We start from the raw sequence: 17,136 nt of genomic DNA, 5'->3' as shown, positions 1-17,136 counted from the left end.
AGTACAGGTTTTGAAAACATTGATTGAATGTAAAGCTAAAATATAGATCGCAAGTTAAAAGTATTGCCATTGATCCTTTTCTGATATATCCTTTTCCTCAATAATTCATTGATTTGTGACAAAACTAATGAAAGCTAACATTTATTGAGAGCTCACTACTTTGCAGATGCAGGCTAAGTGCATTACATTTGTATCATGCCCTTCCCCCCCCTCCAAGTCACCCCAACTCCCACCCCACTCTCCAATGACCAGAAGGCTCCGCACGTCTTGCATTTTCAAAGTTTCTCCCGTCCGTTCCCAACTCCTGGAACCCTTCCACCATGCCACCTGGAACTCAAGGGCAGGAACTGAGGAGAGAAGACTTTTTAGTGGTCAGTCCAAAGTGAATGATGTCCAGAATGAAAGATCACATAACCACGGCAGAGAAGGGACATATGGTGCCGTACCCCAAGCCCAGAGGAAGAGAGTTCTCTTTCTATGAATGGACTGATACAAACGCACCTTTTTTAGATATGATAAGGCATGGAGATACAGTGACCCTCTTCTAAATTTCCTAATAAGAAAGAAAGCCTAATAATATCAGACCATCATTTTTAATGCATTCTTGGGTTCAACAAAATTTGTTGAGTATTTACTATGTGCAAAGCATTGAGGTCATACTATAGAACCAAATAAGCAAATATGTTACCTTGAGGACGTGAGGATATAGTAGCAGGAGCAGACAAATTAACAAATAACTATAAACACAAAGTAGAAAATTGCCGTAACTGAGGCACAAGCAAATGTAATAGCAAAATCAAGGACAGAAACGTATATTCTGCAAGGGGCTAAATCAGCACCCTGGCTATAAAGTTACAAATAAAGAAAAGTCCATTTCTTTCCTGACAACAGTATATACTAACTTCAGGCACCAAAAAAAAAAAAAAAAAAAAAAAAAAAAAAAAAATCCTGTAGCATCCTACAGAAACAGATGTATGTAATGATAAGGACAAGGCAGAAAATTCTAGGTGATTCTCCTGGAGTTCTGGGGAGTAAAGCAGAGGTATGATTAAATGAAAACAATTTGCCTGATGGTTCATTTTTATATGAAGGTCTGTGAGGAAATCCCAAATAATATTCCTTGACGTGGAAATGTTGGGAGCAATTAGAGAAAAATCCCCAAGAGAAAAGGGCCCTTCTGCTGCCCACTGCCAAGAACGGGACCTTGTTTTTATTAATAGCGTCGCAGACTTACAAAGAATGATTTTGGCTTCAACAATATGGCTCAGACGATTGTCATCAACAGTTTAGATATGGAGGGGCAGTACTTATTAAAATAAAAAAATACTGAAGCCCACTATTAGCAACAATCTGTTTGTATGATTTCTAGAATAGTTAGTTGGTGGTTGGCTTTTCTTTGAGTGTAGATCAAATTCCTCCCTGTCCTAAAATATGAACAATCCATTCTGGAAATGCAGTTATTACATTACCAAGCCTAACCCTGTGGGGTTTTTATGAGAAAACAATGTCAGCGTGATTTTTAAAATGTTGTCTAATATCATCCCCCCAAAATGGTTTGCTAAACACTTTATATATCTTTGCCAATAATTAGATTTACATACATGTAGAAAATTTAGCATATATAATTCCTTTGAACCCAAATAGTTCTACTCCATGATGCCGTGGGCATACCAGATGGGCTAACAAAATTAATGCTTATTTTAGAATATTTGGTATTTATTTCGAATATCTGCTATTTCATCCAATAGCGCCTCCTTGTAGCAAATGATCCCTCCACGCACTTGGGACAGGGGAAGGACCCCACGTGTGTGTTACAGAATAAGTGGTACATGGATGTAACCCAAAGGTCTTGTCATTCCTCTTAAGCTTTCAAGAGATCCCGTCCATTAATAACAGTAGCCCAGTTTTAAGTCCGAAGGAATGTATTATCAGCAATTTTGACAAAACATGTTTTCGTTTACACACAGCCATTTTAGATGGTACGTATATTTGCTTTGACTAACCTCAGAAATTCAAGCAAAACACAGTTACAGTCGGTACATAAACAGGCAGGTCACAGGGTTAATGTTTGACAATGATGGCTCTTCTGCTCAACAGCACGCGAAGGCCGTAGGCTGTACTGCCCACAAGGAACAAAAGATAAATACCCACCCAGGGGCGCCTGGGTGACACAGTCGTTAAGCATCTGCCTCCGGCTCAGGGCGTGATCCCAGCGTTCTGGGGTCGAGCCCCACATCAGGCTCCTCTGCTGGGAGCCTGCTTCTTCCTCCCAGTCACCCTGCTTGTGGTCCCTCTCTCACTGGCTGTCTCTCTCTGTCAAATAAATAAATAAAATTTTAAAAAAAAAAAAATACTCACCCACCCAAAGTCAGCCAACTCGGAGCTTCCGACTGATGAAAAATTATTTAATCATGAAAACAAAAAAACACACAGAAGGTAAAGCTGGGAAGTCGCCTCCATTTTAGCCCAAAGAACTCTCCCCAAGGACCCAACAGAGGATACCAGAGGCATCGATTCTTTCCATTTTTGAATGAACACATATCACTTTACAGCTCATTTTATGGAATTAAAATAATCTCTCAATGGATCTGTAAAAAATGTATCAAAAATCTATCAGAAGATATTTCTCAAATCCATTAATCATTAGGAAAAAATCCTACATGCATGCATCATGCGTGATACCAAGGATTTTTTTTTTTAAATATTGACATTTGAAGGGAGGAAACACATTTCCAAAGGTCACCTCTGGGCAGGATTTATGTGTCTGTCTTGCAAGACGGGGCTCCCCAGGGTAGCCGAGAACACAGCCCAGAGAAAGGGCTCAAAGAGTCTTACACTTAACAGGCAAGTAAAGACCAAATCCTGACTCTTATGTAAATGTGAGCTCTCTTCACTTGGTTTCTCTCCACTTCAAGTCAAAACTCCCCATCAAGAGGACAGGAAAAGGAATTTTACACAGTAAGGCCACGGTGGCACAGCATTCCACAGACACAAAGGGCAGTCCAAATGCATGTAAGCCCAGATACAGTTGAGAAACTTTGATTCTAGGGCGCAAGAGACCAGACAGCTCCCCACCCCTTCACTCAGGAAGAGAAAGGGACCGTATGCCAATGAAAATGCTCGCAGGGACCGGCCCTGCAGACACCCACACGGGAGCCCCAGGTTTAATGGGCGTGGCTTGCAAGGGCCCGCGCGCCGGCAGTAAGTTAGTGTGTCCTTCCACGTTTCTCTGGGAAGTTCTGCTCACAGGTGCAGCCCATATCACGAAGCTGCGCATGCGCCAAGTACCGCTGATTTTTAGCAGAGGCTGAGTTTCTGCCTCTGTAGTTAAACGAGGCTGATGAGATAATCAGAAGAAACTACTTGATCCCCCTGCCACTTCTTTCCTCTGCATCTCAGCCTCTCTGGACATTTTTTTCATTAATACAGGGAGCAATTTTTTAAATTTTATTTATTAGAGAGAGAGGGAGAGAGAGCATAAGCAGGGGAGGGGCAGAGGGAGAGGGAGAAGCAGGCTCCCCACTGAGCAGGGAGCCCCTCGAGGGACTCGAACCCAGGACCTGGAGATCATGACCTGAGTGGAAGGCAGATGCTTAACTAACTGAGCCACCCAGGTGCCCCAAGGGAGCAAATTTAAACCCCCATCCCGGCCCAACAGGGGAGCTCAACACCAAATTCCAAATCAGCCTTTTTGTTACCATTGCCCCTCTGTTGGCAAGAGCGTCCTCACTTCTTAGCCGACAGTAGCAACAGCTCCTCAGTTATCCCACAGGAGATGTGAGCCGCCTGTTCCAGAATGGTCTTAAACCCCAGGTCCTAACACTGCCTCTAGAGCGTAAAGCTCAACCGTCACTAATGGTCGACCTCGAATCCAACACAGAAAATGCTCTCCGTGCGTCCCTGGTAGAACTGTGAAGGCAAAGTGAACACGCCCATAGTTGACCTCATGTTTTCTAAATTAGTAAATCTTTCTGTTCAATGATTGACCAAAGGACCCACGTGATATCACTGACACTATCACATTACTGTGACACTATCGCATGCCCATTAAACTTGGGGCTGATACTCGGCAAGGAGCGCATGTGTGTACGTGTGTCTGGATGCCGCTGCGGACGGTTCCTCCCGAACACCCAAGACGTGCTTCAGATCTTCTAATTCAGGAAACAACCTTCATATTCTTAATCTTAGCACTAGACTCAACTGAAGGGCACACCACAAGAAACTCAAATGTTGTGCCACATTTAATTTAAAAAGATAGATTTCCTCCCAAACTTTCTTAAGGGTAGTTCATAGGGTCAGAGACTGATCTAACATAGAAGAGAACGGGATTACCCATGACATTTCTATAGATTCCTCCTAAACATAGATCAGATAATAGGCCTTATCTCAGCTGGAAATGTCCCATCTTCCTCCTGATGTTAAATATCATTTCTATTGTTAGAAAATAATCTGATAGAATCAATACATCGTGGGCTCCCCCACATTCATAGGATTTCCCATCTGGTTTTGCACAGTGCCTTAATACGCGTTATCTCCTCCAGGCGGAGTTCATCATTTCCTTCTTATGGTCCTAACCTTAAACAGGTTTAAGTGTCGCCTCTCCGGGGAGGCTTTGGCTCAAGAGCGCTTCACGCCTCGTTCATCTTTCTAACACCAATGATGTGCACCCTCCCTGGTTCCCCTGAGNGTTTAAGTGTCGCCTCTCCGGGGAGGCTTTGGCTCAAGAGCGCTTCACGCCTCGTTCATCTTTCTAACACCAGTGATGTGCACGCTCCCTGGTTCCCCTGAGTNGTTCCCCTGAGTTTCAGCAAAACTATTTATGGAAACGAAATACATCATCTCCTTTGATCCCCGCACCAAGCCTGGGAGGAGCGCAGATGGCAAAGCGGAAACTGGGAGAGCCACACCGCCAGTGGTAAGTGACAGGTGCAGCACAAAGGCCTAGGATGCTAAATCGGATCTCATGTCACCCCACCAGGGGCCTGACTTCATTTCATGCTTAGCTAGTCAGACGCCCTGATACCTCAAAATTAATTTTCACTTGATATGTTTTATGTCTGCACATAGATTGTCATTTCTCTGAGGGCAGAAGATTTTAGGTTTATAAAATCCATTCGACATTCACATTCATCTCCGCACAGTCTGAATTCGTTACTCACTGCAAGGAGTATGAAAAGTCATATTTAATCATGTTAACGTGAAGCCTAACTTGTAATTTATGGAAGTTGTCCAGTGACCATCCGGACGCTCCATGAGAGGGAAACCTGCTACCCCCCCTCCCCCCAGCCTCTGGCTGCCAACACCGTTGGCTTTTCTCTCTCACTCTATCTTTCTAGGACCATTGGTTTCCAAGCCTGGAGACACACTAGTCTCAGCCAGGCCGGTGGTTCAATATTCCAGCATCTTTTTTGGAACTTCTTATGTCATCCCAAAACCCACCCTGAGACTCAAGCCCCGATGCCCCAGTGCAAGGACCAGAACCTCCAAGTTCAGCTGGAGTCACCCCAGGGGAGCGTTCGCCATCGAGGCAGCAACCAGGCTCCTGGAAACTGCAGCACCTGTCACTTTCACCACTGAACTTGGAGCTTCTAATAACCATGTTAAGTCAAGTTCAATCACAAATTCTAATCATCAGAATGAATATTTGGCTAAACGCTTAATTTATTCCAGGGTCAATACCTGAACGTCTAGGTTTCATTCAATATCATCCTTGTAGTGTTTTTGTTTTAAATACTATTGCTTAAATACCATGTCCACAAGCTGTGTGCTTTCCTTCTGCCAAATTCCCATCATGATCCACTTGACTGACTTCGATTTTCCAACCCAGTATCTAACAACATTTACATGTATAGTTCAGTAGATACATGGTGTTTTTATGTATTTTACATATGTTCGTTCTGCCTTTTCCCAGTAGGGGGTAAATAACTGGAAGGCAAGCACTGTGTCTATTTTGTATCCCCTTATCACACCCAACTTGGAAATCCATGTGGAATGAGTGAGTATTCAGGAAAGGCTGCTTAAGTTATTTTATAGAATATGGTAGCACCGAAACAGGACTAAGAATGTGCCTGTCATGGGGCGCCTGGGTGGCTCAGTCGTTAAGCGTCTGCCTTCAGCTCAGGGCGTGATCCCAGCATTTTGGGATCGAGTCCCACATCAGGCTCCTCCGCTAAGAGCCTGCTTCTTCCTCTCCCACTCCCCCTGCTTGTGTTCCCTCTCTCGCTGGCTGTCTCTCTCTGTCAAATAAATAAATAATATCTTAAAAAAAAAAAAAAAAGAAAAGAATGTGCCTGTCATATGCCGTAGAGCAGAGCACAGATATCCCTCGTTAGAGACTGAGCTCTGGGAGAGCAAACATCCGTCCAAATTCTACTGCTGTTCTAGGTCTTCATTCCTCCAAGACAATAAAGTACATATATAAATAAAAAATACATATATAAAAACATAAAGTTTTTTTTAATAAATACAGTACGGTAAATGTATTTTCTCTTCCTTATGATTTTCTCTTTTTTTACGCTTTATTCATTTGAGAGACAGAGTGCGTTGGGGGGAAGGTGAGAGGGAGAGGGAGAGAGAGTCCCAAGCAGATTCTGTGCTGAGTGCAGAGCCCGATACAGGACTCCGTCTCATCACACTGAGATCACAACCTGAGCCTAAACCAAAAGTCTGACCCTTAACCGACTCTGTCTCCCAGGCACCCCACTTCCTTATGATTTTTGTAATAACATTTTCTTTTCTCTAGCATACTTTATTGTAAGAAGCAGTATAGAATGCATATAACGTACAAAATGTGTTAATCAGTTATTTACATTATTCGTAAGTCTTCTGTCCAACGGCGGGCTATTAGTAGTTAAGTTTTGGAGCAGTCAAAAGTTATACGTGGATTTTTGACTGCCCAAGGGGTCCGTACCCCTAACTTCTGCGTTGTTCAACTGTATACACAGAACAACTCTCTCATAGATAGACAGCAGGCTGCACCCGTAAAGATATACCCAGAACAATCAGCAAAAGAAATTAAGACCTCAGCCATTCTGTTCTGAGCACCTCCAAGATGCAGGCTGGGCAGGGAAAAATGTATCTTTGGATGATACAACCGGTTCTTATTTCTGAAACTTTAAAATTAAACACTAATTTCCACTCAAACCAGTTTGAACTACTAACCTGATAGCCGTTGAGATTTAAGTTCTTAATTTCCACACAGCAACCCTTCTAAGCTACATTTCCTCTTAAATACGACTGACTGATGCTTAAGGCTGGATCATTGCAGGGTCAGATACCCAGACTTTTTTTTTTTTTTTAATCAATTGCACACCACGAAAATAGCAATGGAAACAGAAATCTGCACTTCTAAACATTATGATACAAATCTGAGATTAAAATATGTAATGGGGGGGGTGCCTGGCTGGCTCAGTCAGAAGAGCATGCAACTCTCGATCTCAGGGTCGTGAGTTCGAGCCCCACATTGGGTGCGGAGATTATNGCAATGGAAACAGAAATCTGCACTTCTAAACATTATGATACAAATCTGAGATTAAAATATGTAATGGGGGGGTGCCTGGCTGGCTCAGTCAGAAGAGCATGCAACTCTTGATCTCAGGGTCGTGAGTTCGAGCCCCACATTGGGTGCAGAGATTACTTAAAAATAAAATCCTGAAAAATAAAACAAAATATGTAATCCATTCTGCCAACTCTGTTTCCAAGCAGTGAAGGCTTTGTGTACTTTTCCTGCATGGTTATCACCATCCTGTCAGACCACATCTCAAAACTAGAAACATCAGAAGCTCATGGCTTAAGTTTTCAATGGAAGAATCATTTGCTCAGCTTTCAGTATGGAATCAGGCAGCCTCACACAGCCATGAAGGATTAGTCACTAGATTAAATATAATATCCGGTAAATAAACAGTCAATACCTTTAGTAATAGGAACGAGACATTCGTTTTCATATCATTTAGGCATAAGGCTTTCTAACTGTCCTCTGTATTTATTCAAGCGTTCAACGAGGATCGGACAGTTTTGAATAACCCATAGCAAGTCCGTGGCAGAGCCTAGATCTTGAACATGGGGTCCTTTGCAATATCCCTACCTCTGCACCGGGCAGGACAAGAAATCAGGCAAAAAACGGATATATAGGACACTCACTTAGTCCTGTGCCATGAAGACGGCAAAGATCAGGTTTTTCTCTTTATTCCTCAGCCATGTATTTGTAATCTTATTCCAGCCTATTAGCAAACAACTGATTTTGGAACATTTAATGATCTTGCTTATGAAAACTTCAGAGTGTGAAAGAATTTCTGGTGTTTTGATGATTGTTTTTACAGCATGTTTGGGCATTCCGCATGATTTACTTCATAAACATCCCAACGTGAACTTAATTAAGTTCGGGTGAGAAGTAACAACCCTCTCAAGGAGTAGATTATTAAGAAAACTGCAACCGACTTAGTTCTTGGCTCTTGCAACTTAAATTTCGATTTCTATAAATATACCCAATTGTGCATACTGCCAAATACCCAATTTCAGTGTTTGTTCATAAAATGTAATTTGAAATGCATGTAGGATGATACAGGCTTTTTGTAAAAGGAAGTTATTATCTGTGATAAAAGCAGTTGTTGACATTAGAAATGCAGACGCAAGGATCCAGACGGGAAATTTAATAAAAAGAAAACAAATGTAGCAGGGGAAAGGGGGTTAACAATATGGCAAAGCAAAGCCAGATGTGGCTGCAAATATCTGCCTACAGGCAAAACCCGGACGCCTACCTTTCAGATGGGCCATCAACAGCCACTAGAAGCAAAACATAGCCCCAGATTAAAAAGGAAAGTGGGCTGTTCTGTTATCTGCTGCTGCTTGCCGATTGATCGGCACCCCTGTGAGCGGAGATAAGCATTTGTTAATTTCTGAGCTCGCTCCTTTTGGTGTCTCAAGTCAATTACCTATGGATTTCCACACTCCAGCTCCTCATATCCACGGCTTCCTCATCAGATGCCCTCCAGCATGCCCCGCACAGCGGTCTAATGAACTGGCTTTAACTATATTTCCCATAGAGCGTAGAGAGATGAGAGCATGCTATAGCGACCGTACTCGAACACGTTTTACGAGGTTCAGGTAATCTGGTAAACGTTACATTCTTTAAACAAAACCCACTGGAAAGTTCTCCCCTCTTCACGTCCATGCAGTTTTCATCCTGGAAATCATTATCACAGATCCCCAGGACAGAGTGAGACTCCCAAGTGTCTCTTCCTGGTGCTCGCCAAAGCAGTATTATAACGTACTCAGCCTCCCGTGTTGGTGTCATTTGGGAGCTCATGTTTTTAGCCTTTCCCGTAAGACAAGTGTGTTTTTCAGCTTGTATTTTACCCCAGGCTGTCCATGGCAGTTCTCTTTCCTTAATGCCCCAAATAATTTCATGCCTATGCAAATTACAGAAAATGCATAGCTCTTCCAGAAGGTTGTTAGGCACCAATTTCAAATTATCATCTGATTCCAAGAGTTTACTTGAGTTTGGCTTTCAGGTCAGGGATTCCTTCCTAAGACCCAGGGAAGATATTCTAAAAGCATCAAAGGAAAGTCAAGTTTTTTGAGATATTTTTAGTATAAGTGCAACCCTTTCAAGATGGAAGCTTTTGATAGTTCTCCAACCTTTGGCATAATTTAGCAAACCACGCAACAATAATGCCCTTTCAGGTTCTTAAATTCCTATCACTCAAGACAACCCGTAATCTTGAATATCTCAGAGACCCTGTCTTTTCCTTCTTCTCTTCCTAAGTAAATTGCTGGTAGACTCAAATTATAATGGAACTAATGAGCGTGAAACCTGTGGGTGGTGTGGAAATACTTGATCTTGTCTCAAACCCACAAAAATGCCAGAAGGAAGGCAGCACCCAAGGGTGTGCACAGGACACTGTAGGAAGAAGACTGACCTTAAGATCCAGAATGATTTGCCAAATTTCCTGGATCTGTGTGTCCAATAGCACAGTAATGTTTCTAATAACATGATTCTCAACAAGAATCCAACATTTCTTCAAGTCTCGCCATGAATATATTTGAAAACAACAATAGCCACATTTATAGAAATCAGCCCTGGAAAGATCTTCCCAAGGTCATTTTAAGGACATTCAGGTTAGGGAGGTTAGGAGAGTTTAGACCCTTCAACAAAATTCTCTAACCAGTATCAGACAGCACCCAATTGCTGAATGAGACCTCTAGACTGCCAGGGGTCCTGAGCTGGACCTCTCGGGCCCAGGGACCATTCTCAGCCTCGGGGTGAAACACAGAGGGGCGTCTCTAAGCCTGTGACCATCTCCCAACCCCTCCCTCTGCTCATGCGGGCTGGCAGTCCCAGAAGAGCACGCATACATGGGGCCAGCTAGTTAAATTTCGGCCAAACAGTGACCTTAAAGTGGGCACTTGCAGCATCTGGGTATGAACACATAATGATTCCTTTTAAAGGGTTTCAGACCTGAAGGATATTGAATAAACAGGTATTTAAGAGTAGTGGGGAAGAGCAGATCTTAATGCCAACCTTAGCTTCAAAGACATTCCGTAAGCTCATATGTGGCGATGTTGTACTAATTATGATGCAAAAGGAGGTATTATAATTTGGATCTTTTCTTATTTCAATAAGAATACAGGAACATGACATAGAATTTGGGGAAATATCTACATGCAAAAAAAGAGTTCCAGGCACCAGTTCTAGGCACTGGGAAAGATAAATGATTTGCTAATCGTGTAAAGAATAATCAAGTACCAGGAGGTATAACATGAAGAAAATAGGAGTTAGAAGGGACACTCATTTCAATAGCTATGGTTTAGAAAGGAAGTTACACCAAATGTATTTCTCTTCTCCTTGTAACCTCACCTCAATTTTTTAAACTCTTTGTCTTATATATATATACTATACACAAAAAAATGCAAATAATGCATACATACATTTTAAAGAATTATCATTTATTTTTTAAAGATTTTATTTTATTATTTATTTACAGGGTGAGAGAGAGAGAGAGCACAAGCAGGGGGAGGGGCAGAGGGAGAGGGAAAAGCAGGCTCCCTGCTGAGCAAGGAGCCCGGTGCGGGACTCGATCCCAGGACCCCGGGATCATGACCTGGGCTGAAGGCAGCCGATTAACCAACTGAGCCACCCAGGCCCCCCAGGAATTATCATTTAAAAATAAATGAAACAAATATCCGTGTACCTATTACTCAGTTTAAGAAACAAACTTGACTGATTACCTTGAAGCCCTGTGACTGCCTCCAACCACCACGTTCCCCTCCCTCCTTCTGAAAGGTGAGTACTGAGTTTTACATAAACCACTCCTTGATTGTCTTTATAAATAATACGTGAAGATGTGAAGGTATCCCTGTATCACATACTATTGAGTTTTAATTGTTTTTGAATCCTGTGTAAGTTCTTCCACCATTTAGTTTTTTGTTTGTCCGTTTTGTTCTATTTTGGTTTTGCGCACACTGTTTTTGACTTGATCTGTGTTGAGTGTAGGCTTTTCGTCTCCAGTGTGGAAAGTCTTCCATTACTTAACACACCCTAGTACACTTATCCGCCCTACTGTCATAAGACACTTGGGCTTAGTTCAGTGCTGCTGTGAGGAATCTTATGCGTGTCTCCCCATCAAAAAGTGTGGGAGTTTCTTCAGGATGTATGCTAGGTTGAACCACATGAAACAGTCATTTTTGTAAATCAAAAGTGGTTGAATTACTGGCGTATAGAGGATGCATGTGTTGGACCTAATTCCTAATAAATCGTTTCCTTCTTTTTTTTAATTAAAAGATTTTATGTATTTGTCAGAATGAAAGAGAGAGCTCAAGCAGGGGGACAGGGAAAAGCAGGCTCCCCGCCGATCAGTGTGGAAATGGGGCTCGATCCCAGGACCCTGGAATCATGACCTGAGCCGAAGGCAGACACTTAACCAACTGAGCCACCCAGGCGTCCCCTAATCATTCGTTTTCTAAAAAGGTTTTCTAAAATTGTTTCACCAACTAGCATTTACACAGCACTATTGGAAAGTTCCTTTGTTCCATAATCCAGATAATGTTTGGTATTATGAGACATTTCGATTTCAACCAATCTGGAGGGTGTATGATGATATTTCATTGCGGATTGTCCTGGTAATTAATGCGGCTGAACATTTTTCACATGTTTATTGGTCACTCATGTCCTCTTCCGTGTCTTACCTGTTCATATCACCTGCCTCTTTTTTATTGGGGTGTTATTGTTTCCTTATTAATTTGTAAATGTTTGTACATATCTTCAGAATACTAATCCTTTGTGAGCTATGTGTTTAAATGGTCCAGATTATAACTTGCTTTATCACTCTCTCATTGATGTCTTTTGAAGGACAAAGGATCTTAATTTTATTGTGATTGAATTTATCAATCTTTTCCTTAATGCCTGTGCCTTAGCGCTCAAGAGATCCTGCTCTATCCCCCGGGCCATAAAGATATTCTCCTACATTTTCCTCTAAGCAATTTTAAGTTTTACCTTTTACATTTTGGATTTTAATCCATCTGGCCCTCTGGCTTCAGTATTCTCATTTGAATATGGGCTATAAGACAGCTGTTATGATTTTCCCCTATGCATAACCAATCCCGGCATCAGTTGTTGAATAATCCATCATTTCCACACTGATCAGCCGCTGTCAGCTCCGGTCATCTCTTGGATTTCTGTTTGATGGGCCTCTTGCTAGGCTCTCTATTCCTTTGGTTTCCCTTGCTAACAGACACTATCTTCTTTGCTGAAACTACAGAAGAAGACTTGACGTCTTATAAAGTTATCTGTCCTGCCTGGTTCTTCATTCAAGAGAATGTCTTGGTTAGGGGCACCTGGGTGGCTCTGTCAGTTGGGCATCGAACTCTTGGTTTCGGCTCAGGTTGCGATCTCAGGGTCATGGGATAGTATACTCCGCACTAAGCATGGAGTCTGCTTGAGATTCCGTCTTCTTCTGCCCCTCCCACTCGTGCTCTCTCGCGCTTTCTAAATTAAATAAATAAATCTTTAAAAAAAAAGAAAAGAATGTCTTGGTTATTCTTACCAATATAATCTCCCATTCAAATTTTAGAATTTGCTCATCGAGTTTTGCAAAAAGCATTTTGTTGGAATTTTAATTAAAATTGCATTAAATCTATAATCACTTGAGGGAGAATTGACCTTTTTTATAAATCTTTCTACCACAAACATGATTATCTCTCCACTTATTTAGTTTTTTTAATTATAATGACTATAGTTGTATAATTTCCTACATAAAGGACCTGCATGGCATTTGTTAGATGGATGCTGGGTGTTCTTTCCTCCCATTGCCCTTAAGTGCACCATCCATCCTTCCCATCATGCCCTGTGTCCAGGAAAAGAACTCCATTGACTATATCAGCGAGTCCCTATGTCCTGACTCCCAGGAGGGTTGGAAATAGGAAGCAATGGCCAGGAAAGCAGGAGGAGAGTGAGACTGTTATTCCCTAGCCCCTTCACTTGCAGGCAGCCAGTCAGCAGCGCTATGCTCTTCTACTGAAACAAACACACGTCTCCACCTGCGACGCTTGCCTAGACCTACAACTCTCCAGGTTCTGGGAACTGCTCACCCATACCCATTCAGTCCTCTGGTGTTACTTACCCTTGGAGTCTGACCATCTTTGTTGGTTTCTCTGTAATCTGCACACATCTTTGCAGTCATTAAACTCTGCATTGAGAACGCTACCTGTTTCCTGTAGAGAGCCCAGGCAATAGAACAGCGTGTGTGTGTATGTGCCTGTATGTATATCATTTCCTCATAATTTGTAGATTAATATCCATTTTCTATAGGGAAAATCATATCATCTGCAAATAGTGATATTTCCTTGTTTCATTTCTGATCCTAACACTTTTTCTGATTGTCTTACTACATTGACTTGTACTCCGGAGCAATGTTCATGAGCAGTGGTAAGAGCACCCACCCTTCTTTTATCCCTAATTTTAAAGGCATTGCTCTTCCTAATTCTCTACTAGTAAGATGTTCGCTATAGATCAAGGAAGTTCCACCCTAAACCTAGCTTGCTAAGGTTTTATCTCGAATTGCTGATGAATTTTATCAGATGCTGGTCTTGATCTATTGTGATCACGATTTTTCTCCTTTAAACCATAAATACAATGAATTACAAAATACATTTTATAATGTCAAATCAATCCTTTCAAAAATGCATGCTGATTGATCATTGTTAGCTCTAGTTTGCAAAAAGTTTATTTAGAATTCGTGTCTTTAGATCTATGGATGAGATTGGTCTGTGATGTTCCTTTCTACTAAATGTCCTCGTCTGCTTTTGGAATCAAGATCCTATCCATCTCATAAATAGGAGTGGGAAGTGTTCTTTCGTTTTCTGTTCTTTGAAAGAGTTTGCGTAAGCTTGGAACTATATGTTCCTTAAATATATAGTAGAAACTACCTGCAAAAACATCTGGTACTGGTATTTATTCTGTGGAAAGATTTTTAACTACTGACTCAAATTCTTTAAAAATTATAGGATCCTTCAGGTGCTTATGACTTCTTAAGTCAACTTTAATAATTTATACTTCTTCAGGAATTTTTCAATTTCACTGAAGTCGTGAAGTGTTTGACATCAACTTGAATATAATATCCCCTTAAAATTTAACCTCTGCTGCGTCAGTACTGAGGACTTTATTCGTTCTGATGTTTTTGGTGACTTCTCTTTTTTCCTTGATCTGTCTTGTTGGGAAGTTTGTCATTTTAAGCAACGCTGACTTTGATACTTTTGTGTTGTTTGCTATTTCATTTACTTGTACTCTTATTTTTTTTCTTTCTACTCTTTTGGGGCTTATTCAGTTATCTCTTTTTTTTCTGTCTTCTTAAGATGGACACATAGCTCGTTCCTTGTCAGCCTAGCTTCTTTTCTAATGTAAGTATTTAAGGCTACAAATTTCACTCTGAGGTACTATTTTAGAAAAAGTCTGGAAGGGCACGTGGGTGGCTCAGTCAGATAAGCGTCCGACTCTTGGTTTCGACTCAAGTCATAGTCTCGGGGTCATGAGATGGAGCCCCATATCTGGCTCTGTGCTCAGCAGGGAATCTCTTTGAGTCTCTCTCTCCCTCTCCTTCTGCCCCTCCTCCCACGCACACACTCTCTCTCAAATAAGTAAATAAATCTTTTTTTTTTTTTAATGAAGAAGTCTGGATCACACTGACTTCTTTCATTGTCTTCATGGCACGTCTGAAATCATCCGGTTTATTTTTTTCTTATTGGCTTATTTGTCTTACCAACAAGAAGATGTTCCATGTGAGTGGGGACCTCTCCCTATCCCAGAGCTTGCCACTTACTAGTCACTGAATAAATTATTGTTGAAACAGTGAGTGAACAGAGGTATGATTATACCCAACTGACTGCCTGAGCAGACAGACACCCAGTCAAAATAGCTTTGGGCTGAAGAAAGAACTAAATGACCACTGTTTTGTTGTTGTTTTTGTTGTTTGTTTGCTTGTTGTTTTATCCTCAAACAAAACCCACGATGTTTTAACCTGTAAAAGCCCAACCAAGAGAGTCTGCCCATCAGTCTATTCCATGAAAGGAACATCTTCCCCCTGGCTGGAAAAATGGTGATTTTAAGGAGAAACCTTAGTGCTCTTGTTTAGAAAAGCATTTGGATGGTTGAAAATTGGATAATTTTCAGTGACTCCTCAGGGGGGGAAAAAAAAGTTAAACTTACTGCCCATGATTGAAAATCAAAACAAACTTAGAATCAATGTTTTCTTGGTCTGTAAAATACATCTTTGAGAAGACACAGAGGACTAGAGAAATGGAAATAACATAAAAAACATTTCCTTTCTCTTGCATCAAATTGGCTTCCTATCGGTGAATTTCAGAGATAAAATAACTTCGGTTTTCAGAACCTTTGTCACATCCTCCTCTCCTGACCACCTCTCACCGGCTCTGGTAGCCTGCCTGCACAGAGACAGTCAGCCCATCTCCCAGATGCAACTTCTGCCTAGTCCCCTCTCAACAGTATGAGGAAGCAATGAAGATAAACTCTTGCTTCTGGCAGAGAAAAGTGAAAGCTGCAAATTCTCATGGAGCTCGAGACCCATCAAGATCCACCCGTCATCGTTGGCATTCGATAGCCCTTAACTTCTACCCAAATAGAGCATGCGTCCCAGCCCTGCTCTACTTGAAGTAAAGTTAGTTGCGTACTTGTCTTTGGAACTCTGCCCTCTTCACGCTGCCAGCTCATGAGGGAAGGTGCAATGCCTGACTTGTTTTGTATCCTCCAGAGCCTGACAAAACAGAGTCTTTTCCATAGAAGCACTCCATAAACTCAGAATCGAATTGAAACCGGGGCCAAGCAAGAGGTCGCACAGCTCATTAGTGGTAAAGCTGTGGTCCTCTGGGATCTCATTCCAGTGCTCTTTCAACTTGACCACACCCCTCTCACTCAAAAACTCAGCTGACATTCCTCCTTTCGATGGCAAACGCGTTCACTAGTGTTTCACCAATAACCATCCACACTCAAATGGGTCTGGTCTCTTTCTTCCTAATGCGTACTGTGCGATATCTACAAGCCACGCCTACTGTGTGATATCTACAAGCCACGCCTACTGTGTGATATCTACAAGCCACGCATACTGTCATAACTACAAACCATCACTGAGTTTATAAAAGACGGAGAAAACCATCTCCTGAATTAACTAGACTCTTTGACATTGAAGGACAAGACACACAAACCATCTTCAGTGATGGGACTTGGCTTTAAGAACACACAGAGGGCTGAGGCAGCCGGAAGGCTTGAGAATTGCGGTGCACGCACCCTTGGAGGTGCACCTCCAGCCTCAGGGCAGCTCAGTCAGTGCTGGCTCGGTGCTGCTCAGAACGTGCCCGGAGCTCTAGTCCCACATCACTTGATTCTCCTGGCCGGAGGGAAATATATTGTTAGTTTTCTTCCATCCAGCAAGGAACCATCTCGTGGGCAGAATTTCTCACCTGATGGTTCTCCCTGGTATAGATCCTTTGGTTCAGTCACTGAATCTGGATCCGATACCTCAATACCTAGAAAGCAGGTCTGGCTCTTAAAGGAGCCTATGACTCCTCTCCAGGACAACTTCCCTAATAAACAGAAACTCTGTTTCAACTTTACTGTAAGCATTAATATCT

This window comes from Ailuropoda melanoleuca, chromosome 15 (genome assembly GCF_002007445.2).
Source record: "Ailuropoda melanoleuca isolate Jingjing chromosome 15, ASM200744v2, whole genome shotgun sequence".
Lineage (NCBI taxonomy): Eukaryota > Metazoa > Chordata > Mammalia > Carnivora > Ursidae > Ailuropoda > Ailuropoda melanoleuca.
Note: the sequence above shows the minus strand (reverse complement) of the source record.